Source organism: Harpegnathos saltator, unplaced genomic scaffold (assembly GCF_003227715.2).
Source record: "Harpegnathos saltator strain DR-91 unplaced genomic scaffold, Hsal_v8.6 scaffold208, whole genome shotgun sequence".
In the NCBI taxonomy this organism is placed as follows: domain Eukaryota; kingdom Metazoa; phylum Arthropoda; class Insecta; order Hymenoptera; family Formicidae; genus Harpegnathos; species Harpegnathos saltator.
In genome coordinates, this window is record NW_020229993.1 from 1,810,898 (window position 1) to 1,833,437 (window position 22,540).

Here is a 22,540-nt window from a genome sequence, read left to right on the forward strand (position 1 = left end):
CTCTTCGGCTTCGCCGATCAAAGCGTGTCGAAAATTCCACGTCGTCTAAAGGGACTCCCCGCCTAAATATCCGCGCGTGATGCCTAACCAACAAGACATATCAACTACAATGTCATTCGAGTCAAGGTGACATCGCGAGGCGTTAACTGATAACGGTACGTGTCGCACGCCTCCTCCCCCCCCCCCCCGATAACAAATACCGCGCCGAGGTGCACGGAGAAAATCAAGTTCAAGGCAAATATTATAATACAATTTGATCTTCAGTCATCGCCGAGCGAACTTTAAGCTACTCCTCCCGACGGTCTCTGCCTTCGAACTTGCTGAAACTTTGTTCCTACGTTATACGTTAGATTTCGCGTACATTCATTCACACGAATCGTGCGCTCCAGGATTAATGCATCATTTGCGTATGATTCAGGCGGAACTCGACGACCGGGGAACGAAGCTCGTGACAACGAATTCGAAGTCGCGAGAATACGCTGAGCGCGAACGTGTGTATTTCAAAACCGATGCAGTGGAGAGGGGGAGAGAGGAGGAGAGGGGGAGAGAGAGAGAGAGAGAGACGGAACAAGATAAAACACGTACTGATTAAAGGTACTCGGAATAGCGTCAAAATGCGGTAAATAACGCTTGTCGCCGGATACTGGTTGAATAAATTCCGAACGGCGACGGTGGCGGCGGCGGCGTTTAGCGTTAACGTTAAAAATGTAATATGCACTTTGTGTGAATAGATCGTAAATGAAGTAGTCGTTATCTCCTCTCTGACGCGTTCTAAGCACCGTTCTCTTCACCCCTCCTCTCGCTCGCTCAGTCCCTTGCACATCGACGGATATCGTGGGCACGATCGTGCTATTTTCGAGTTTGCGGCCCGTTCGCTGGTATTTAATAATCGAATGTATCAAAAAGTCATTAAATATACACGCGCAATAAAAAGAGAGCCGGCGGAAATAATCCTGTGCCTCTCCCCCGGCATCCCTCTGTCCGGAGGGTTAATCGATAACTCGCTAGTCGCACTTTTTATTTACCTCTCGATATCATAATTATAATTAAAATAGCCGCACATAGTGATGTAATTCAAAACGCGTGTACGCGTTTCCCCTTAGAGAGAGAGAGAGAGAGAGAGAGAGAGAGAGAGAGAGAGAGAGAGAGAGAGAGAGAGAGAGAGGGCGAGAGAGAGAGAGAGCGAGAGAGAGAGAAAAAAGTACAGCCTACAGAACGAAAAATCAATGGTGCCCCCGCACAGGCCTTCGCTTCTTCGCTCGCCATCTCTAATGACGCTTGAACGAAAGTGCACGCCTGCATGCACGTGTGTGCGCAGGCAATATGCATAATCGCGTTTTTACGTGCGACGAGAGCAAGCGTCGAGGAACAGGCTGCGAGCAGGCCGCGCGGCGCTGATTTGAACAGCCAAGGGTTATGTACTGCAAGGCGTGAAGCGAAGTAGATGAATAACGAGGTGAGAGCCGCGCGAACGAGATCGCGCGTGTATCGCGAGCGAAAGCGAGACGCGATTATATACGTCCGCGAACAAGCAGCTGTGAAATTGAAGGCGCTCTCCAAGTCCTGCATGCGCCGCGGGGATCCAGAGAACACGAAGATTAAATGTGCGGGAGAGGGTGGGCACGAGATTAGACGGGATGGGATATATAAAGTACACGATGCTTCGATGACATTATAGCTTGAACGCTTTCATAAAGGAAGACGATAGAGACGGGCTGGTCGCGAGCGACACGGGAGGATTATATAAAATGTACAACGACGAGTCTCCTCACCGAGAGCGGGAGAGACGGGGGAAGGAAGAGAGAAAAAGTGAGGGGGAAAGAGAGCGAGCGGCAGAAAGAGAGATCATGGGAAGATATGGAAACGCGCGTCGGCTAAAGAACAGGTAACAGGAATTATCACAATACGCCACGTCACAACCTACCCACGCGAACGCTCTTGCTTTACGCGAGAGAACCGCCGCGCCGCGCCGCGCCCCGGAGAAAAATACAATTATCCTTTCGGCGAGTTGCGTCCGTTACGCGGCGCGCGTCTTTTCCCTTTTTTTCGTTGATCTCGTAACAATGGCACTACCGATTTGCCGCTCCGACCGAGCTGCTTCGATGTGTCATCGGTTGCACGTGTCCGTGTGCGCGAGAACACAGAAGATTATTAGATTCTTAGAAAGGGCGCGGGATTTTTGAAAAAGGAAAAATCCCGCAAAATCGAGGAGATTCCTCTCTCGTTCCGCGAACGCGCGCTCGCGGATATTGTATCTAACGTTCCGTATCACATATTATATTAAACCTGGCGTTTTCTTGTGCCCGCCTTTGAGCAAAATAACGATGTTGCTTGGCAAAAATTAAATCTTCCTCTCAGTGTATATCACGTTTCTGAAGTGATTATTTCAGAATGAGTCGAAGTTCCGCGTTTTCCCTGTAAAACTGCCGTAGCAGCTTGCGAAGCAGCTGAATCTCGCATTAAAAATTTTCGCCAGTGTCTCCCCTTCTCTATCTGTGTTTCCAGACGAAGAGGAGAGAGAATTTTATATCGTCGCTCTACGACCGCAGACCTGACGGTGACTCGCAGTATATCACGTCGAAAGTTCGGCGGTAATCGCCATTGTAAATGATTCTCGAATGTACACTTGTCCGCTTTATCGGTATGAATAGGACAGCAAGGACATAACTGGAAGCCGCTTTCACGTATCGACCGTGGAGAAACACGAGCTTTCGCGCAAGAGAGAAAGAAGCGACCAAGTAGGCGCGTGGGCTCTCTCCATGAGAGAGAGAGAGAGAGAGAGAGAAAAGAGAGAAGAGGAAGCAACAGCTTCTCTCTCTCTCTCTCTCTCTCGCGCAGTGTTACGTCGCGGGAAGGTCGCACTTAAAATCACGTAGAATCTCGGCTCGTTTCGCGTAAATTAACGAGCGTTGTGTCGAAGTCTCTCAGAGTGAGTTTTATGAAGCCCGCTCGTGAATTCAAGCCACACACCTGGCTTGTGTGTGATAGGGATGAGAAAGGTGAGAAAGGAGAGAGAGAGAGAGAGAGAGAGAGAAAAAGAGAATGAGCAATCGCAATATATATTCTCGCACACGCTTTATCGAAAGAGCCAACGGAGCGTAAAGCACAAAGCGATATTATAAAGGACGACTTGTGCATGCTCGTCGTCGACCGAGTGGCTCTCATGCTTCTGTTAAAATGCATTTAACGAAGCAAAGGAACTTTTCTACCTCGCCGGACGTCAGCAACAACTGCTACCGTCGACGGCGACGTCGGCATTGAAGATATTCCGCTTTGCAGTAGTTACGCGCGAGCACTTCTCCGTCCGGAAGAAGCGGAGCCGTACCACGACCGTCTGCATCTACTTGCCGGAGACGACTCGCTCGTCTTTCGTTGCCTTCCTCGTCTCTCGTATTTCATCTCGCGCGTGCAGAGTCGTGCGCACGGTGAGAAAGCGCGGTTTCGATTCGCGTTAGAAGCTGCGCTCTTTTGCATACGTGGAAACTGTGTGTATAAATCGTACCGTGACCGCGACGAGCTTTTCGCGATTGGTCGCGCGAATCCGGTCGCAATTCTTCACGCGACTCGACGCTGAACACGACGTCGAGCGGCGCTGCGGATTACGTTTTGTCACGCGACAAAGAGCCAAGCGTAACTATTACACTAAGTAATTACGGCGAAATGCAAATTGAATTGCGTTTGCGGATTAATTTCGCCTGGCGGATCGATCGCGCGCGGCATTTGCCGCGAGATCATTCCTGCGGACGGGTCCGGCGAGTGAAAAGAAGTCGTGGTTTCTGCGGTCGTGTAATCGTATTTTCCGAGAATCGAGATCGTACAATGGAATACAATAATTCACTTTCCATGTATAGAATATTCGCACGGAGGAGAAAAGTGGATTGAAATAACGTGACAATGAACGAACGAAACGTGCTCTGGCTGAGGGAAGCAGATTTTTGCTTTTTATGCGCCAAATTCGGTTCCAAAAATCAAAAAATTCTATTTCCTTCAACTGAAACACACGAACTCGTTAATCGCTCGTTAATTCATTCTACCTTTTTTGTCTGTGCATTAGAGAAATCTCTAATGAATATTTGCTACACTAGGTGTGAATATCTGATAAATATTTACTAAATATCTGCTAGATCTCATAAATGTTCTTGATAACACGCTTCGAAGAAACGACCTCTGATTTATTTTAACGATGCAACTGCGATTCTCGAGAGGAAGAAAGAGAGGCACGCTGAGAATCATTGCAAAACTCGCACGATTCCGTGCTTACTTTAACGCTTGCACAATTCGCTCTCGCACGGATATTCATTAGTTTTCCGCGTAGCGGAGCCTGTTGTCTCCGTCAACGCATGGCGGAAAATATTATTCGCACGTTCTTATGAGCGCGAAAAGTTCCAATCGACATCGGTTATAACAACTTCAAACTCGCCCACGCTCCTAATAAACAAGTCCCCTCGATGACAAACAATGAAAGAACAATAAGACCGAGCTTCAACACCGAGTAAAATGTCAAGCTGCGTAAACATAATGGCGGACATGCGGGTTCGATCGCGCCGCGCTTCTCTTCTCTCCTCCTCGCGATATATCGCGCGCTCCGCGAACCGCCGATTTATATTCGCTTTCTTTCGTACATGAAATCGCAATAATTTCAGCATGAATCATTCCGCGATTACACGCGTTTTCATCTTTTACGTAAGCTCAAGACGCGAAGAGGCACACGCCGCGCGAGGTGGCTCGGTCTCGTTGGATTACGTCGAGCATTTTCATTTTTCTACAATGCAACGATACTCTATGTATAATTCATACGTATGCACTATGTTGCACTGAGATTGCACACCTGAAAAACACCGTTTTGAGGAAAAATTCGCGAAGAATTGTGTATATATGCATGCGCGCGCGCTCGTTAGTAAATCTATATTTCAAGCAATGGTTACAGAAAATCTCGTTGGCTTCAAATTCGACCGAGCAAATAAAATAAATGGCACCGTGATGCATCGTGATCGAGTGATCCTCGCGACTCGTGTGCTTTTCGCCGTGCAATTCGATAATTGGCGCAATGCTGGGGACACAATTGTGCGAAATGTACACAGAGAGCACGACTGTTCAATCACAGCTCTTGATTGATTGATCATCTTTAAAAATATTACGATCTAAAAATTCTGCCGAAAAAATTCACGGAGGATGAATAAACAAATCGCGTGTTATTTTCGTCGCCCAGTTTGAAGTAAAAGGTTCTTGTTGGTGTTTAGTCTTTGAGTACTTAAATATATTTAAACTTTCAATATAAAAGAAATATATATATATACGTGTGTGTGTATATTAATTATAATAATTTAAATATCCGTATGTAAAAGCTGATACGAACTAAAAGCTAATATCAACGTCCGAAATTACGTACTTGTCCCGGCATTAATATTTTTTACTTCGCATGTAGGCCTTATTATCCACTTTGCTCGCAACATCATGGCAGTATTTTTAATCGCGAATTTGCGGGCATGTTTAAACGCGCGTTATACATATAGCTCAGGAGAAAATATGGTCAAAGGAGAAAAGAAACGGGCGAGTTAGTGTCTGGAGAAGCTTTCAAACACTTATGCAAATCCGTATCACAGATTCGAATAGCGCGCTTCTCCACTAGGCACTCCTCGCGAGGAGCCTCTAAGTAGCATTAAGTACCAGATGCATCTCTCTATCCAGGACGAAGCGAGGACGAAGCAAGGACGCTACATTATACTTCTGATTAATTAAAGTCTTAATCGGCTTGGAAGCTGAATTCGTCAAACGAATGCACTCGGAAGTCATTGAAATATTGCGAAATCCGCTCGAATCCCGGATAACAAATACGCTCGATGTATCCTTTCCCTTAAAATATACGCGCACCTTGCACGGTTATTTTCAAACGGGTCACGAATTTTACTCGAGGAACGAAAGAGAATTGGCAACACGCGATGGCAGAGAGATTAAGCGGCTGAGCCGCGAGCGAGAATTGTTGAAAACACAACTCGAATGTTTCGCAAAGTCAATCTCGTTAACAAATAATATGGAAACTTGTGCTTCTCCTGCCGCACCGAGTCATGTGAATGTTCACATGACGTTTAATAAATTCTATAATGTTATTCTAAGGCAAGAGATTTCAAAAGCGAGAAAGAAGAAAAAAGAGAGAAGAAAGAAGAGAGAAAGAGAGAGAGAGAGAGAGAGAGAGAGAGAGAGAGAGAGAGAGAGAGAGAGAGAGAGAGAAAGAAGGAAAGAGGAGCCGGCTCATGCATGGAACCAATATACTAAGCGCGTTGCTGTTGTCACGTAACGAAATTTTCGAAAGGGAAAACCACAAAGATGACGTGTTATATGACGTTATACAACGAGGCGGATGTTTTCACGACGTAATTAGCAGTTGCAAAAAAAAATGTGACTTCGTTATTGAGGAGGCGTGGCGTACTTCCGCGCGGCACCGAGGCGGCGTCATCAACGATAATTGCCGTTAGCAATATCGTTAGACACCGTCAGGCAAAGTTTAGCTTAATGTTTTAAAAGAGTTCCTCACAGTGGAACGAAATAACGATGCCATGCAGCACAACTCTCTCTTCCTCCCTCTCTTATCCTCTCTTTCTCCTACCCTCCCATCCACTCTCTCCTGCCCTTTTTACCTACCCACCTATTTCGCTCTTTCTCTCTCGTGTGCGCGCGTACGTTGCGCCTAGCACAGCTTTATTCGGATGAGAAAATGGAATTTCAAACGAGGCACTTTCCCCGACACTGTTCGGCGTTTCTCAACGCTCCGGCGGAGCTGGACTCGCACAGTTTTCGTGAGACAGAACATGAGAGTGTTACTTGACTGTTATATACCCATGGACAACGGTTAGTTGATCCAGATATGCAAGACTAAAAGATGCTTATCCTGGTGAAATTATAAAAATATTCGCATATCGTACGTCGGGAAATAGTAATATTACACAAGTATTATATACATAAGGAAATGGAAAGAGAAAACACTTAATAATATTCATTTATGTAAAATATTTAAATGTTATATATATAAAATTTAAGTATTTTATATAAATGAATATTATTAATTTTATATATATATATATATATACTTATATACACTGCTCAAAAGAATTATGGCATAGATCATTTATTGTCGAAAATTGGCCAGCTTTGACTGGCGATTACTTCGCGAAAAATTATTGTAAACTAATGATTTTTTTTTTTCAAAATGAAGCTTGAAGTCTCTACTTTAAGAATATATCTCCATTTTTTACATGCGATGCACCTCTACCCCTGTAACCCCTGACATCTGAAGGCATGTTTGGTATATTGAAAATTGCAAAGTTTGACGGAATGCACGGACGTGGACAATTTTTTTTCGGGGACGCCGTTTGCATCGTCATAAAGTTCAAATCTTTCCCTTCAATTTGAAAAAAAAAATGGAGTCGCTACAATTTTTTTTCGCAAAGTTACTTAATAAATATCGTTGTTTTTGACCTTCGGGCCAAGTACCGGCCGGCGGATTAAATGACTGGAAATCATAGTGGAGCAACGGCAAAAGTGTTTGTTGACACACGCACGCAAGGACGCAAGGACGCGCGCATATTGTTCAGCTCCTAGCTCGTGTTTTGACCACAGCCAATATTCCTAGCATCGGCAAACAAACTCTCTCCGTATTCTCCACGGCTCCGTATGATTTCTGTTTCTTGCTCAAGAATTTTTCTTGCTGTCACTGCTTTTGAAGGGCTGTAACTTCGCAAAAAAAAATTATAGCGACTCCATTTTTTTTTCAAATTGAAGGGGAAGATTTGAACTTTATGACGATGCAAACGGCGTCCCCGAAAAAAAATCGTCCACGTCCGTGCATTCCGTCAAATGCAATTGCAACTTTCAGTATACCAAACATGCCTTCAGATGTCAGGGGTTAGGTTACAGGGGTAGGGGTGCATTGCATGCAAAAGATGGAGATACATTCTTAAAGTAGAGACTTCAAGCTTCATTTGGAAAAAAAAAAAATCATCAGTCTACAATAATTTTTCGCAAAGTAATCGCCAGTCAAATCGCCAGTCAGTTGGCCAATTTTCGGCAATAAATTATCTATGCCATAATTCTTTTGAGCAGTATATATACAAGGTGTCCGGTATCTTTTGGAAACGAAAAATTAATGATGACGTGAAAATTAATGAGATCAAACTAAGAAGAAGAATCATGTACCATTTTGCAAAAATCGCAATAGTTATTAAGTTACTAACGATTAAAAATGACCACATCCAGAAGCCATTTTAATTGATAACTTAAAAATTTGCATATCTATCTGCAAAATGGTACTTAACTTTTCCTGTCAGTTTAATCTAATTAATCTTCACAATTTTTCGTTTTCAAAAAGTCCCGGATACCCTGTATACATGTACATATACATATGTAAACATGTTTATTAAATATCACTCTATAACCAATGCTTTGATATTACATGTTAATGCATTCGTTTTGCGATATCCAATATATAACTCTTACATATATGATTCTAGATAGAGCAGAATAGACATGTTTTCGACTTGACTTTTTTCTTTCAAATACGGGACGAATCGCTATCCATGAATGAACAGCATCGAGTGAACATCGCTGGTTTCTCACAAGTGGCGCTCGATCTCAACTCTTTCCGCTGCAGCGCCTTTCCTGCACGTCACGACGCTCTTTCGCGAAAATTGCACGTTCACAAAAAGTGACTCTCGAGACGACTTCTGACTGGTCACAACCACCGACAATTTCTAACCCGCGCGCCGACCTCCACGTTAAATTTGCATGAACTTCCGCGCGGTCGTAAAGTTTACGGCGATCCACATCGTTCAATCCTCAATCAATTTCCACACATCTAATTAATTATGCACGCGGACAAGTCAAAGGGGGACGTAGAAAGCTGTTTCTTTTCACAAAATGTCGTTTCTCAACATGTTACCCTCATTAATTATCCGAAGCTTTAATTATATTACATCATTTAAGTGTAATTCGCACGCAAACAACAATTGACAATAAATAACAATGCGAAACTGCTTTCCGTGGAGCTCATTAAATACAATCGATTCATCGTTACGCACTTGTATAATAGTCAATTAATGCTTATTATATTTACATAACAGGCATTATTTATATTAATAATTAACTTCACACGCGCGCGCTAAATGGTTGATTAAAAGTTAAAATTTAGTAATAAAAGCTCATACACATACACGCGCGCACATGTATATATGTGTTTGTATGTATGTGTATATTTTTTTCTTCTTTTTTATGATATGACGTAAATGGAAATAAGCCTTAGCTTCCTTAGCCTTAGATGTGTAATTTATGCCATATTGCATACCGTATTACGTATACACAATCGCCCGTACGTTTATAAATGTCATTACGTTCACGTTGAACATTGCATTCTCCCATGAAAATGTCCACACACGATTTACATATCTCAGTCTTGAACAAGAAACTTTTTTCCTTCTCATTACCTTCTTTCTTTCATGCCACACAAATAACGAGGAGAACTCGCGAATTTCTCGTTTATTATGGAAAAATTGCTTTTTAAAAACAGGTAAGAGACAAGGTCGAGGAACACGCGAGCATAGTCTGAAGATCTAAGACGGCCTCGCTTTCACGAACACTCGATGTCGAACACGATTCTCGAGTTTCAAACGATCTCGACGTGTGGGAGTCAACGTGATAATTAAGCGCGAATCTTTACTTTTATAACCGCCGCTTATCGGCTAGCCTCGTTAGAGCAACGCATGAACGACGAGCATATCGTTACTTTCATCAAGCGGATGAAGCCGCGCTAACTCGCGGAAACGTGATCGTCGAGAATTCAGGCTACCTCCGGCTGTTAGCGTGGCAGGCAAGGGTGCCTTTATCGTTCTATCGGCCGCCATTTATGAGAGGCGTAGGGTAGGTAAATAGGTAGCTAGTTAGGTAGGCGGCTAGAAAAATTCTTCGCGCGAGACGACGGGCTCTCGCGTGCTCAGCGTCGGCGTAGTACGATTCTCACCGACAGAACATACCTTTGACCCACCTGTTACTATCGGCGGTCTATCTAGCCACGCGAGAGAGAGAGAGAGAGAGAGAGAGAGAGAGAGAGACAGAGACAGAGAGTGAGATGGAGACAGCGAGACACTGAAAGAGAGGGAGGAAAGGAGAGAGAAGAGAGAGAGAGAGAGAAAGAGAGAGGGAGAGAGAGGGAGAGAGAGAGAGAGAGAGAGAGAGAGAGAGAGAGAGAGAGAGAGAGAGAGAGAGAGAGAGAGAGAGAGAGAGAGAGAGAGAGAGAGAGAGGGATCAAGGAAGATGGCGGGGGTGAGGGAGACAAGAGAACGATGGGAAAAGCGCCTCTCTCGTCTCACGTATCTCGTGCGTGACCTTTGCGGCGACGACGGAAGAAGCACGCTACATCGGTACTGATGCAGCAGCAGCGTGTCATTTGTAGCGACAAAATCGCTGCCGATTACACCTGCCGCCTGGTCGCCGCCGAATTTGCATACCTCGCGTCCCTTCTCACGACTCGCTACCCATAAAGATGTCCGCGCCAACTCGGACACGAGGCATGACGCGAGTAAAGCTCTATTTCCTACTCTATTCCTTTACACATCGCCCCCGCGGTTATTACTTTCGTCACGAACGTCTCGAGATATCGCTCTTTCCCGTCTCTCCTTCTACCTTTCTCACCGCACGAGAAAGGGAAAAAACCCGCCCCGTCGTCGTCGTCGTCGTCGTCGTTGTCGTCGTCGTCGTCGTCGTCGTCTCCACCGCCGCCGCCACCGATATAAAGTACTATAATTAACACAGCAAAACAATCGCGAGACTGTGTACATTTGCGCCAAGACGGCGGTGAAAATGTAAATATTGTTTATTAATATTCATTCTTTCCAGAGCCGCGAGAGCTCCTGCGAAAAAGGTTCGCTTGAAGCCTGGGAGGGCTGAGGCGCGACGGCTAATTCTCGCAGTCGGATCTTCGATCCGAGACTACATCGAGCAAACGCTTACATCGGCCGATCACCTTACGAGTCGAGCGCGGACCCCGATCACACGAGAGAGAGAGAGAGAGAGAGAGAGAGAGAGCTAGAGAAAGAGAAGAAGAACGACAGCCTCTCTCTCTCTCTCTCTCTCTCTCTCTCTCTCTCTCTCCCCTCTCTCTCTTCTCTTTCCTTCGCAAAAATCGATCGTCGAGGGATCTTTAGAGGTGAATTAAATTCCCGACGAGAGAGAACAGCGGGTTAGGGTCTCCCTGTTGGCGCGGTGGAAGCCCCGCGCGCGGTCACCTTATCACCGACTGCGATCCTCAGCAGGAACGTGGTGTGACTAGTGCGTCGCATCGCGGCACTAATTACATCGTGCTGTACGCGCCTCTCGATCGCACGCGATCCGCTCGTACACGAGCGGCCACGGGGAAGGTCCCGGCGACGTCGCCGCCGCACATATCACAATAAAACGTGACGAGTTCGAGTCAGACGAGCAAACACAAATGGGCGCGCGCGCGTCCTGTTGCGCTTGGCGAGCGTTTCGACGCGGCGCGCGGACGAGGTCGCTTCGGTCTGACCGTAACGGCGTCGCATTACTGACTGAGGCTTTCGCTCGTGAGGGGTTGCGCTCCGCCGAGAGGTTGCAAACGCGCGTCGATTCTCCAGCGAGCTTTCGATACCTTGGCGCCACCTCGCCGCTCGCGAAAGAAATCTCGGCTGTCGCTCGACAGAGAAAGAGAGAGAAGAGAGAGAGAGAGACAGAGAGAGAGAGAGAGAGAGAGAGAGAGAGAGAGAGAGAGAGAGAAAGAGAGAAAAGAGAAGGTGAGAAGAAAGAGTGGAACGAAAAGGGGAGGTTCGTCAACAACGTTTGTGATAGTTATAACGAGCGATGTGTTTGTAGTTCCCAACTCGAAACAGGTATTTCCCATTAATTACTATGCGAGAGTTCGACAATCGCGCGTGCTGAAAGGTCGTTTGAAAGATATCCTCGGCCGGGAAGTGTATTAATGTTTCAAGCCGACCGACAGAGAACGGTCTTGCGAATTCCGAAAGTTTTGACTTAAAGGGGAGTTTCCAATTTTCTACGCTTCCCTACGCAAGATACTGTCCCGTGGAAACGTTACGGTCTCTTTGTGTCTTACGGTCGTAAGACACCGTCGGTTTAATAGAAAAATAGTTTCGTGTCCTGCTTTCAAGTACTTTCCCGTTTGCGCGCAAATTCGTTCTGTAGAATTGCGTTTATAAATTGGAAATTAAAGTTCTCAAATGTCCCGAACGAGTGAAAAGAATTCCGTAGGCGTGCGCTTGCAGAGAAGTAGTAGCGCGTTTTTCCTTCTTCTTCATTTATTTATTTATAATCACGAGTTTCACGCGGAAGGAGTTATGCACGCGTGCAAAATCGTCCTTACCTGGAAGTAAATAAAGTTGAAAGTTGTCGATATACGGTATCTATATCTAACGGTAATCTTTGAGGCATTTTGTCGTATGCACATGAACGGTTTTGGCTTATGCACCCCAAGCATCCTAAAATTACATCGCCTCACCTGTCGAGCGCATTCGTATCCCGAGCGAGCAAGCCGCATTACCATCAAAGTATCATAAAAGCTTCAAGATATGCGATATCTCACTGAGAGACAAAACAGAGCACTTTCGCGAAGATCTAATTGACATCCCGAGGAATCATTGTGCTTGCATCGTGCTTATGCCACTCACCGACACGATTCCCTGAGCCTACGCGTGTGCACGTGCAGGTACGGCATATGCAGACGTTCCATAATTATACGTTGAAGTTTCAACAAAAACCGCAAGTCGGGTCGTAAGTATTCGTGGCGAAAAAGCATGCGCAATGAAGAGCAAAAGAACGACGGGAAAACGTAATGCAAATTGGAAAAAACGGGACACCTCATCGCTTATATTTTTCCGGAACAATCACTTCTCAATCGTTTCTAGTCCTTTATCTTATTATTATTATTATTATTATTATTATTATTATTATTGTTATGTTGCCACGCGCGGTATTCTTGAGTGTACATTTTTAATTAGTATTACATCCGTAATTAGTAATTGTCGCATTGTAAATTGTCGCTCCTTCATTTAATAGATCCCGCGGAATTGTACAATATTTCACTCACAATTTGTCTTAAATCAAACAAGCGGTGCGACAAGAATCGCTTGAGAAACTGAAGATACACTGAAATAAATTCGCGTAATCTTTAGAAAATGGTGTACGCGGATTATAGGAATATTTTCACGATACACAAGTAGCTCGTCGTCATTGTTGTTTTTTTCGTTCGTTTGTCAGGTCATTACCGTCTGCTTGCAACGAATCAATGAGACAAGGAGTTATTTAAAAGCAAGCCAGCTAGCTCTTCATTTGTCATACCAAAATTCTCCAGGCAACGAGACACGCCACGGGCGCATTATTTCCATTACTCATACTGTAACTGTAAAGGCCGCTAAAAGCTTCGAAAACTAGCGAAAAGGAGAAAGAGAGAGAGAGAGAGAGAGAGAGAGAGAGAGAGAGAGAGAGAGAGAAAGAGAGAAAGAGAGAGAGAGAGAGGAAGGAAGGAAGGAAGAGGAAGAAATAAAAATAGGTCGCTCGTTATTGAACTTCGGGAAAATGTTAAACTTTTCACGTCTGACGAAATAAATGACGGTCGTTCTTCAAGTACAAGTTGAAGACAAAAAGAACGAGAATGAAAGCACTGATAAGCACTGAGTACGCACTGTTTACGCGCTCGCGGCAACAACTACATTAACACCATCTGCACGCGCTTGCACGCTTCGTTAATGCAGCGGATTATTAATTACATCGTGATCGCATTCTCTACGCGCGAAAGGGTCGAATACAATGCTCGCGCAGATTCCTGTTTGCCGAGAGGTGCTTAACGCCGAGAGAGTATACACACACACACACATACATGCGCGTGCACAGACACACACACACACACACACACACACACACATCATACTCCCACGCGCATGCATCATACGCACACTACGTACACGTTGACCGGAATATTTAATTCCATATATGTCTGTCTGACTGCGCGCTATTTCAAAAGTCCGCCTCCCCGTCAAATCGAGATAATCGAGAAGCTGACATTGAGAAACAGGATAACTATATCCGCTTTCAAATATGCGACGAGAATGCGCGCTATTGTTTCGTTCCGCTGCGCACCGAGTAACCGACCGTTAACTCCCGATGCGTTCCCGTAGAATACCGTGTTTCATCGTGCCGTACGACCGAAACCTAAATGCACGCGCGCGCGCGCGTACGATCATTTGATTTAATTTCTCCCTCGCGGTATTTCGAAAAATTCCACCCAGATCGAAAGAAATTTTGACCCGATTTTCTACCTGGATTGTCCAATATTTGTAGACTCTGGAGGACCTACGGAGATTTAATTTATGTCGAAACGAAAGTCTTACTCAGCGCCTCCAGATCGCAGAGAACGCACAATTTGCCACTTGTAGATTCTTAAGAGGATTTCTCTACGGGGCGCGAAATAGGTCGATACAGGCTTCAGAATATTAAATTAGCATTAGATAGATTATTAGATAGATTATTGAGGTAGAAACTAGGATTAAAATTTCGACTGGGAGTATCGTCGGACAGCTCATGTGTCGAGACGCGATCGAATCGAAAAGAACCGCGTCCCATTTCGTGCAACCTTGCAAATTGTCGTCGCGGTCGTGTGTCCGCGAGATGCGTAATTTCCGCACCGGAAGACGCAGTTGACGCGGATGTACGGCGCCGAATTTGCGTTTCCAGTCGAGCGACCGACTGCACGCGCGCGAAGAGCGCGCGCCGTCACCGGCAAGTAGACACAGACGATGGAGATACGGCGCGCTTACGGTCTCCTCGCTCGCCGGGCGGAGATGTGCTCGCGTGTAACTACTGCGATATAGAACAGCTCCTACGTCGTCGTCGTCGTCGTCGTCGTCGTCGCCGTCATCAACGAAGTTCGGCGAATCGGAAAAGTTGTCGAAAACGATTTTCGATTTAACGAATTCCGCGCACGATTTCCGCGTGTCTCGCACACCTTTTGCTAATTTAATTTCTCCGCGCTCCTTGATGAAATGTCGAGTCTCTTTTCCGAAACTTGGCGCGAGTTAACGTCATGACGAGTTGTATCGGTGAATTCACAAGCGAGACGTGCAAGTTATAATGACGGATTCTTGAAATGAATCAAACTCGCTACCTCGAGCTAACTCGACGAAATACTCGGCGGATCTGACACGACAGTAACGATACCATCGAGACGTCATTCGCATCGCTGAACGGTATACCGTTCATTTCACGAATTTCAACGGTACTGCATCCCCCTCAACCACGAGCTCTCCGCCGCTCAAGGTCGTCCATTATTCCTCGGACAATCGATGTGCCGAAAGGCGACAGAAATTGGACCGGTCCCTTCGGTCGAGGTCGAGGGCGAGGAGGAGAAGAAGGCGCGGAGACCGACCGTGAAATGGAAAAACGGCGGAATTCCACTTTTAGTCTTTAATTTCGGATGCTGCGTAACGTACCGTAGCTCGGCGAAATATTCGGGTCACATTTCACGCAATGACTATACTATATCGTGTTTTCCCTCATCCATTATCGTTCAGTATCTAACCGCGAATTTTCATTTCTTTCGCTACCTACCGCCCGAGCAAAGATCTCCCGATGCATATAAAACGTCAGCGTTTTACGGGTGTGGTTATATAACGTAGAATCAGCAGCAATTTTTGCGATTTTTAGAACGATAGTTGGAAATTTGCTTTAACTGAATCGTGTGGAGAAAAGCTATACACGAGAGGAAAATTTTATAATAAAAATAACTACAGAATATTTTTGTGGTAGCTAATCGACTATCTAACATACCCCCTGCTTTAATTTATTATCTTTCATATATGTCATTTACATATTTTTTTTTTAATATAATTCTTTTAGAATATATATTTTAGTTATATTTTATGAATTAAAATCTTCCTATTGTTGGGAAAATTCATTATATACTTTAACGAAATAAATTCAGCTGACAATTCTATTTTTGCATTATTAGAAAATATAATAAAATTGAAAAATATTTCTACGAAAAAGAACGCTATATAATATTCCTCAGATGCAAGTTATGTATAAATTTTTATCACAAAATGGTTAAAACGAATACCAACCCCGGTAACAATTCTTGATACATTGCTGCAATAAAATTCCATTTGTAATGTTTTCCTTTCTTGTCGAAAGCTTCTGTAGAACTATTGAACTGATGTGTAGTTGGTTGTATAGTTTCCACACAACCTATGAAAATTCAAATCTAATTGAAAGTTCTGCAATATTATTTGTGGACCTTTTGAGAACAGAGAACAATCGATCGATTACTCTCACTTGTTGCACCAAAAATGCGTCGGATTAATTCAAGTTAACGTACATGTTATTACCAACTGTGCAGAATGACCCTACATGCTATCTTGAGAGTCATCGCCGAGGTATTGCTTGAAGGAACCCCCACGCGATTATGACGGGCGATGGCAACTCTATTTTGCTGGGGTTTACCGACTATAAGCAGCACACCAGACGACGAGACCATCCTAGTTTACCGACGAACGAGTGATCCTGGTTGTACACCGTACTAAGCTCTGAGCTTTTATTAAAATAATATGATAATAATAAATATACAACGGTAGGAAAAATCAGCACGTCGCCCGATGCGAAATCGAAATTTCGAAGGCAGAAATCCGGTCGAAATCAAAACGAATATGCAAGTATGTTGTGCGCGCAGATTTAAAAATCTATCTCTATAATTAATGAAGTAATAATAATAATAATCATCAGTAAATACTTCAGTAAGTTATTATCGGTGACAATAAGCGATTCATTTTTCCTCGATTTTTGTCCCTCTTCCATCGCATTCCATTTTCCTCGTCATTTAAAGTTCTTTTCCTCTTATTTCTGTATTATCCTTATCTTATTTTATCTTATCTTATAATATTTTTTTATTATTTTTTTTAATTAATCGCATGTCGCGAAAGGTTCTTTTCCCGTTAACTATGCACAAAATCAAACGGCTACTTCTACATCAATACGACCAGACAAGAATTTCCGCAAGTTATACTTCTAACATAATTACACGAGATTATCCGTGTCTGGAAACAACAATGCATGACAGCGAGCGATGTCGTCCGTTGATTCAAAGTGTATTATCTAGAGAACAGGTGATTACATAATTTTTGAAACCGCATCGCGTATAATAACGAACGCTCTTTGCTTAATTAATCCCCGAAGGACACAGCTACCTACCTATTCTATTTAAGGCGGTAGCATTTAAAATAATCTTCCTGATTATATCGCTGTCTGTCCCTTCTGGGATCGACTATTACCAAACAACGCAAGGGGTGTCTCAAGCCGACCGAATCACCCTTTGTTTGTCCGCTCCCTTTGACAAATATTAAGTCAGTCTTTCTGTAATAAAAACATGTAACATGTAACATCATCTCGAGTTCTCTCAACTGTTAATATCTTCTCTTACTAATTCAAAAATGTTCAAGTAACGGATGTGAAAAAAATACGATAAAATTTGAAATTGATAGGAAAAATCGACAGTGCTCTTGTGCTGTCTGTTCGCATCCTTTGAGGCATAGTTCGTCACAGAAATCGCCAAAAGAAGTCCTTCGTTTTTTACTGATATCTAACTTGACGAGCATTAGATCCTCTGTGTTTTTAATAAGAAAAAAATCAACCTGTGGTAGATCGAAAGACCTAGAGAGATAAAAGGTAAGTCGGTATAGTCTGGAACACCCCGGATACGCTTACGAACGGTACGGCTTTCTCGGACACAAAACATTTGTTCAATGGAAACCTACATGTTCCAACCCCGTTCGTTATAGGAGTGGACGTAACTGGGTCTTAGATAGAAAACTTTCGACTTATATGCGATCCGATTCTTCGAAGTGCCATAACTTTGTCAAAAAAACATGCAAAATTTTTCACCGAGAGAGAGAGAGAGAGAAAGAGAGAAAGAGAGAGAAAGAGAGAAAGAGAGAGAGAGAGAGAGAGAGAGAGAGAGAAAGGAAGAGCAGTCATGCCAGATAAGCAGGAAAAATAAGAATAAGAGAGGGAAACGCAAAAGGATATAACCACGTCTTTTCGTGAGAACACGCGTGTCATTTGGATTTCCAGCACAAATCCGACCTAGAGCCATGATATTTTATTCTAAACGTAACATTTTTATTGCGACGCACACTGAAATTGACGAAAATTTGCATTTAAAGTTATCGAAACGTAGAATTTGACAATTTGCCTCGAAATTGCGCGTGGTGCTATATTCTCTTTTCAACGTTACACGTTGAATATAAATGTAAAATTCGCTTAGTACCACTCCGTGCGGAACAGTTTCGTTAGCTTTTAATGGATAACAGAGATGATATGAAAATGCACACGTGCGAGAAAAAGAGAGAGAGAGAGAGAGAGAGAGAGAGAGAGAAAAGGCGAGGGAAAAGGAGAGTGCAGACGAGAATAGATATCAGAACCGTTGCTCGTCTCGACAAGGAGAGAAATGTGCTTTTGCTTCTAATATCAGCCGTGTCCTTCAACAACAGCAGCGACGCTTTGCAACCCGCCTCGGTTTTGATTGTTAATCATCCAGCCTGCACCGACGCTAGAAACCTGCACCATGCTAATGGAGGCAAATCACGAACGAACAAAAGGGATACAGTATTATCGAGCGAGATACGCTGTTCGCTCCAAAGATGAATTTGATATTTTTCGCCGGAGGATCCCGACGAAAGGTGTGCCCCGGCTTCATCATTTGTAACAATCACCATCCATATTCGGGTAAATATCGTCGGATGAGAGGGACGACAATTTCCAAGCGTCTTTCAAAGAGATACGCGCGAAAAGGATGAAAGAGAACCGTATTAATAAAAAAAAATTACGCGTTTCACGAGGGAGATATCAGAATCTGTCCAAGGGATAAGAAAAATCTCCGGAGAGACCGTTTATTAACGGATCCTTGGATTCGAAAGAAATTCATCGCTAGCAGCGTGCGATCTCTGACTATTTTTGTTCATTTGATGTTTTTTTTTAAAATTCGTCACGACACGTTCCCGTAGAGAAATAATAATTGATCTTTCCGAACTGCTCGTCCACGCGCGCGTTGAGCGATCAACGCGCATCTAACGCACGAGATGCCTGGTATTGATCGCCGGTTTTTTCCCATCGTATTACATAAACGGAGACCGCCGGAAGAAAATAAAATAGCCGCGAGTGCTCGTAACAGCCATACTTACGTGTACTCGGTTGTCATTCACAACTCTAGTGACAGGTCGCTATACCGTCGTACCGATAGCATCGTCGTTTTATGAAACTCTCTGGCGTTACATACGTCAATACATCGTAAATATGACTCACGTTGTAAATCGACATCGTTAGTGCATTAAGCCTTGAGAATCGCCGACGAGAATGACGAAATTCTTTTTCCTCCTCGTAAATTTTGGCAAATTTCCCTTCATTTCAGGCGGAAATACCGTAATGAATGTTACATTGTGCGACAATGTTATTAGTATATATTCATTGACTATATGTTCCAATTCTGTGCGAAATATGGCAACTATATATACGGCAAGCAATGCGTTAATCAGAGGTTAGGATAGAAACGCCCAACATTGCGGAGAAAAAATAAGGGGGTAGGAGCGATTTATTTCCATCGTCCTGTTTTCTCGAGCAAGCCGGAGCGAGGAACGCTATATTTACGCGAATCTCCCCCGAGCATCTGCGTACTGCCAGGTGAACCTTACCAGTTCTACGACACGTGAACCTTATCAAGTCTTAGCGATGCTGCGATTTTACATGTATCGCGGCACCGCAGAGAGTGAGTAAGTGGGACAGACAAGAGCAGATTTATCACTTAACCCTGAGCTGTTTCGCGAGCACATTTCCTTTAAATACACTAATGAACGAAAAAAAGAGAAAAGTATAGAAGAAGAACAGAGGCCAGCGCGGACGGACGTTACGTAAAAGTGTTTGCCGGCGATAATTTTACACATCTCCGCTATGACTGTGCCGCGATAATATACGTCGGAAAGGTGACGTTTATTTTTAACCGACTACGTTAACCGTTTACGCGGAAGCAAAGGGTGATACGGAACCATGGCTGCCTTCGTGCTAATAATGGAGGCGCTCTACCGTAAAGCAGAATTAATTACGTCACGCGAGAGTAGCGTTCGTATATCTTATCGGCGGTCGAAGTCGCTTCTCGACATGTTGCCGCAAAATTACACGCACTTTCCGTGTGCGAGCACTTCGTAACCTTATTTCCCTCGCCCCCCCTCTCTCTCTCTCTCTCTCTCTCTCTCTCTCTCTCTCTCTCTCCCTCCCTCTATCTTTGTCTTTCTTTCACGGTTCTCGATCGCCTCATAAATGCATTTTTCCTTCACCTTTTTTCCCGTGGTACGTAATCGTCGCAAATAATTAAAACGAGGAAAAACAAATTCTACTCTGTACACAGAGTAGAAGCGTGAATTTTAGTATTCGCGTATTCGCGATCGCACCGCTGCACAATATGGTCTGCATAGAAATGCTCCTTTTATTCAGCCGAGGATGTCAGTTTCGCGTCTTCTCTTCTTTTTTTACGATATGGTAATGTAATTTCGCGGGAAGGCCGGCCACACGGTGCAATAACTACTTGCGCTGACAAGCTAGCTGTTCGCGGATGTCTCCGCTTCAAAAATGTATTTTCATGTATTTTCAGGGGTCCTGAGAAAATACTGGAGCATTTATATGTGTGTCTATATATAGTATACGATATACATCAAACGGCAAAATGTGCCGTCGCTTACAGTGGTAACCCGAATGAATGGATGAAAGACACGGAGAAGCCGATGAGAAGGGGAAACGGAGACGGAATCGACGAAACAATAGACGTCTGCTTCAGAAAATTACAGTCGATGCACCGTATTGTGTTACCGTGTAATCGTATCATCGGCGGCAGATATTCATCACCCGCGACTTCGAAATTCATGCCTACTGTGCCAGCGAAGTTGCGAAGTTATATCTTTCGCTCGCGAGCTCGGCGAGTAAAAATTGGTCTCAACTTTTCTCGCTCAGAGCTGAAATTAAAAATCTCATTTGCGGGCGAAGAGGCTACTTTGAACGAAGGCTTTTCCTTCTTCTTTTTTCACACTAAAAAGGATCGGGGCATATCGCCCCGATAATTAACATTCACGCGTCACTCAAGACTAATATCGATCGCGATGTACGTATCGTGTCATTCTCTACCGCGGATAATTAATTTCTTATCTAGACGAATCGAGAACATCGCGTGCTTGAAGAATCATAGATTGAAGAAAAACATTTTTCAAGGACGATATCACGTGGACAGGAGAGCGACCGACTCACAATCGAGTGAGTAATGTTCAAGCCTGTTGTAAGATTAGCGGCATCGTTTTGTTTGTTTAAGCGCGCCGTTAACGAGAAATGTGGCTAACGATAGGCAAGCTCGTTTCGCAAAGTTTACAACCGGTCATTATGGCGATTTATCGAGCAACGTGTGGCGACCATATAATACAAAACAATCGCGCACACGCAGCTGGCGCGAGACACATTTCTGATTTTCGCTGCACGCGCTTTGGTCGCTACTGGCGCTGCACACAAATCAATTTTAGAATCGACCACCACTGCCGCAGTAGACATACCTAAGCTACATAGCAAGTCGTATATACATGTGTGTAGTCCACGTACAGTCCACGTAGGGTTGTTTAACCGATTGCACGATAAATCGCAAAATTCGCGCGACTCGCTCCCGCAAATATCGTGCAATCGACTGCCTTTCGCCAAAGGTCTTCGCAATACACGTGCACGAAGCACATTTTTATCGGATAATACATCGTATCGCGTAACAGGATACGTTCGTACCGACAAGCGAATTTATATATCGGAATAGTTAATTAACAGATATTCTTCAGACTTTTTTTCTAATTTTACAAAATGAAAATTTATACCTTACGTAAAATAGCTTCTAATGCTGCCTTGAGAAGATCTGAATAATATGAGTACATCCGGAGTATAACCGGATAAGCTAATAATATGCCATTATTTTCTCAGTACACGAATGTGTACTGTTGTCTTCCAGATGGATCCCTCTGCGGATTTAGCAATCATATCTTCTCGACAGAAAAAAATAAATCAATACCCATTGAATACAAGATAATTCCTTATTACATAACGGGCCTCGCGTCGCGCGAATGTGCTTGCCTCAGCCTCTCCGCTCGACCTTACTTCGAAAATACATTTTTCATCGTGATCGGAAATTAATTAGAAATCGGGTTACGCTAGGAGTAGGGATATCGATAGCCCCGATCGATATCAATATTCTGCAGTAGTTAACGGGCGATAAATCAATTAACGGATGAGAACCGCAAGAGTGGGTACGTTCAAGCTTGGCTCGCAACAACACGAGTTACTACTCAATCGTCGGAAGGACAGACGATTGATTCACGATGCAACTCGTGAGAAAATCGGCCAAAATAACAGGAAACGAGTCCTGAAGGAGACCAATAAGGAATTAGTATCATTTTCTCTGGCGAGCGCT

General features: G+C 44.0%; 1 protein-coding gene across 12 annotated transcripts in view; it reads right to left on the reverse strand.

The window, feature by feature from the left end:
* The window catches only part of Syt7 (Synaptotagmin 7), a 146,840-nt gene that overhangs the window by 38,790 nt on the left and 85,510 nt on the right, over window positions 1–22,540 (reverse strand). For 5 of the 12 annotated variants that reach the window (XM_011149109.3, XM_025298158.1, XM_011149111.3 and 2 more), the window contains exon 1: window positions 11,271–11,688. The exons of the other annotated variants lie outside the window; for them this stretch is intronic. The gene's annotated coding sequence lies outside the window, so the exon portion shown is untranslated. Of the gene's footprint in view, window positions 1–11,270; window positions 11,689–22,540 lie in introns of those variants that run through there. 12 annotated transcript variants of the gene reach the window in all.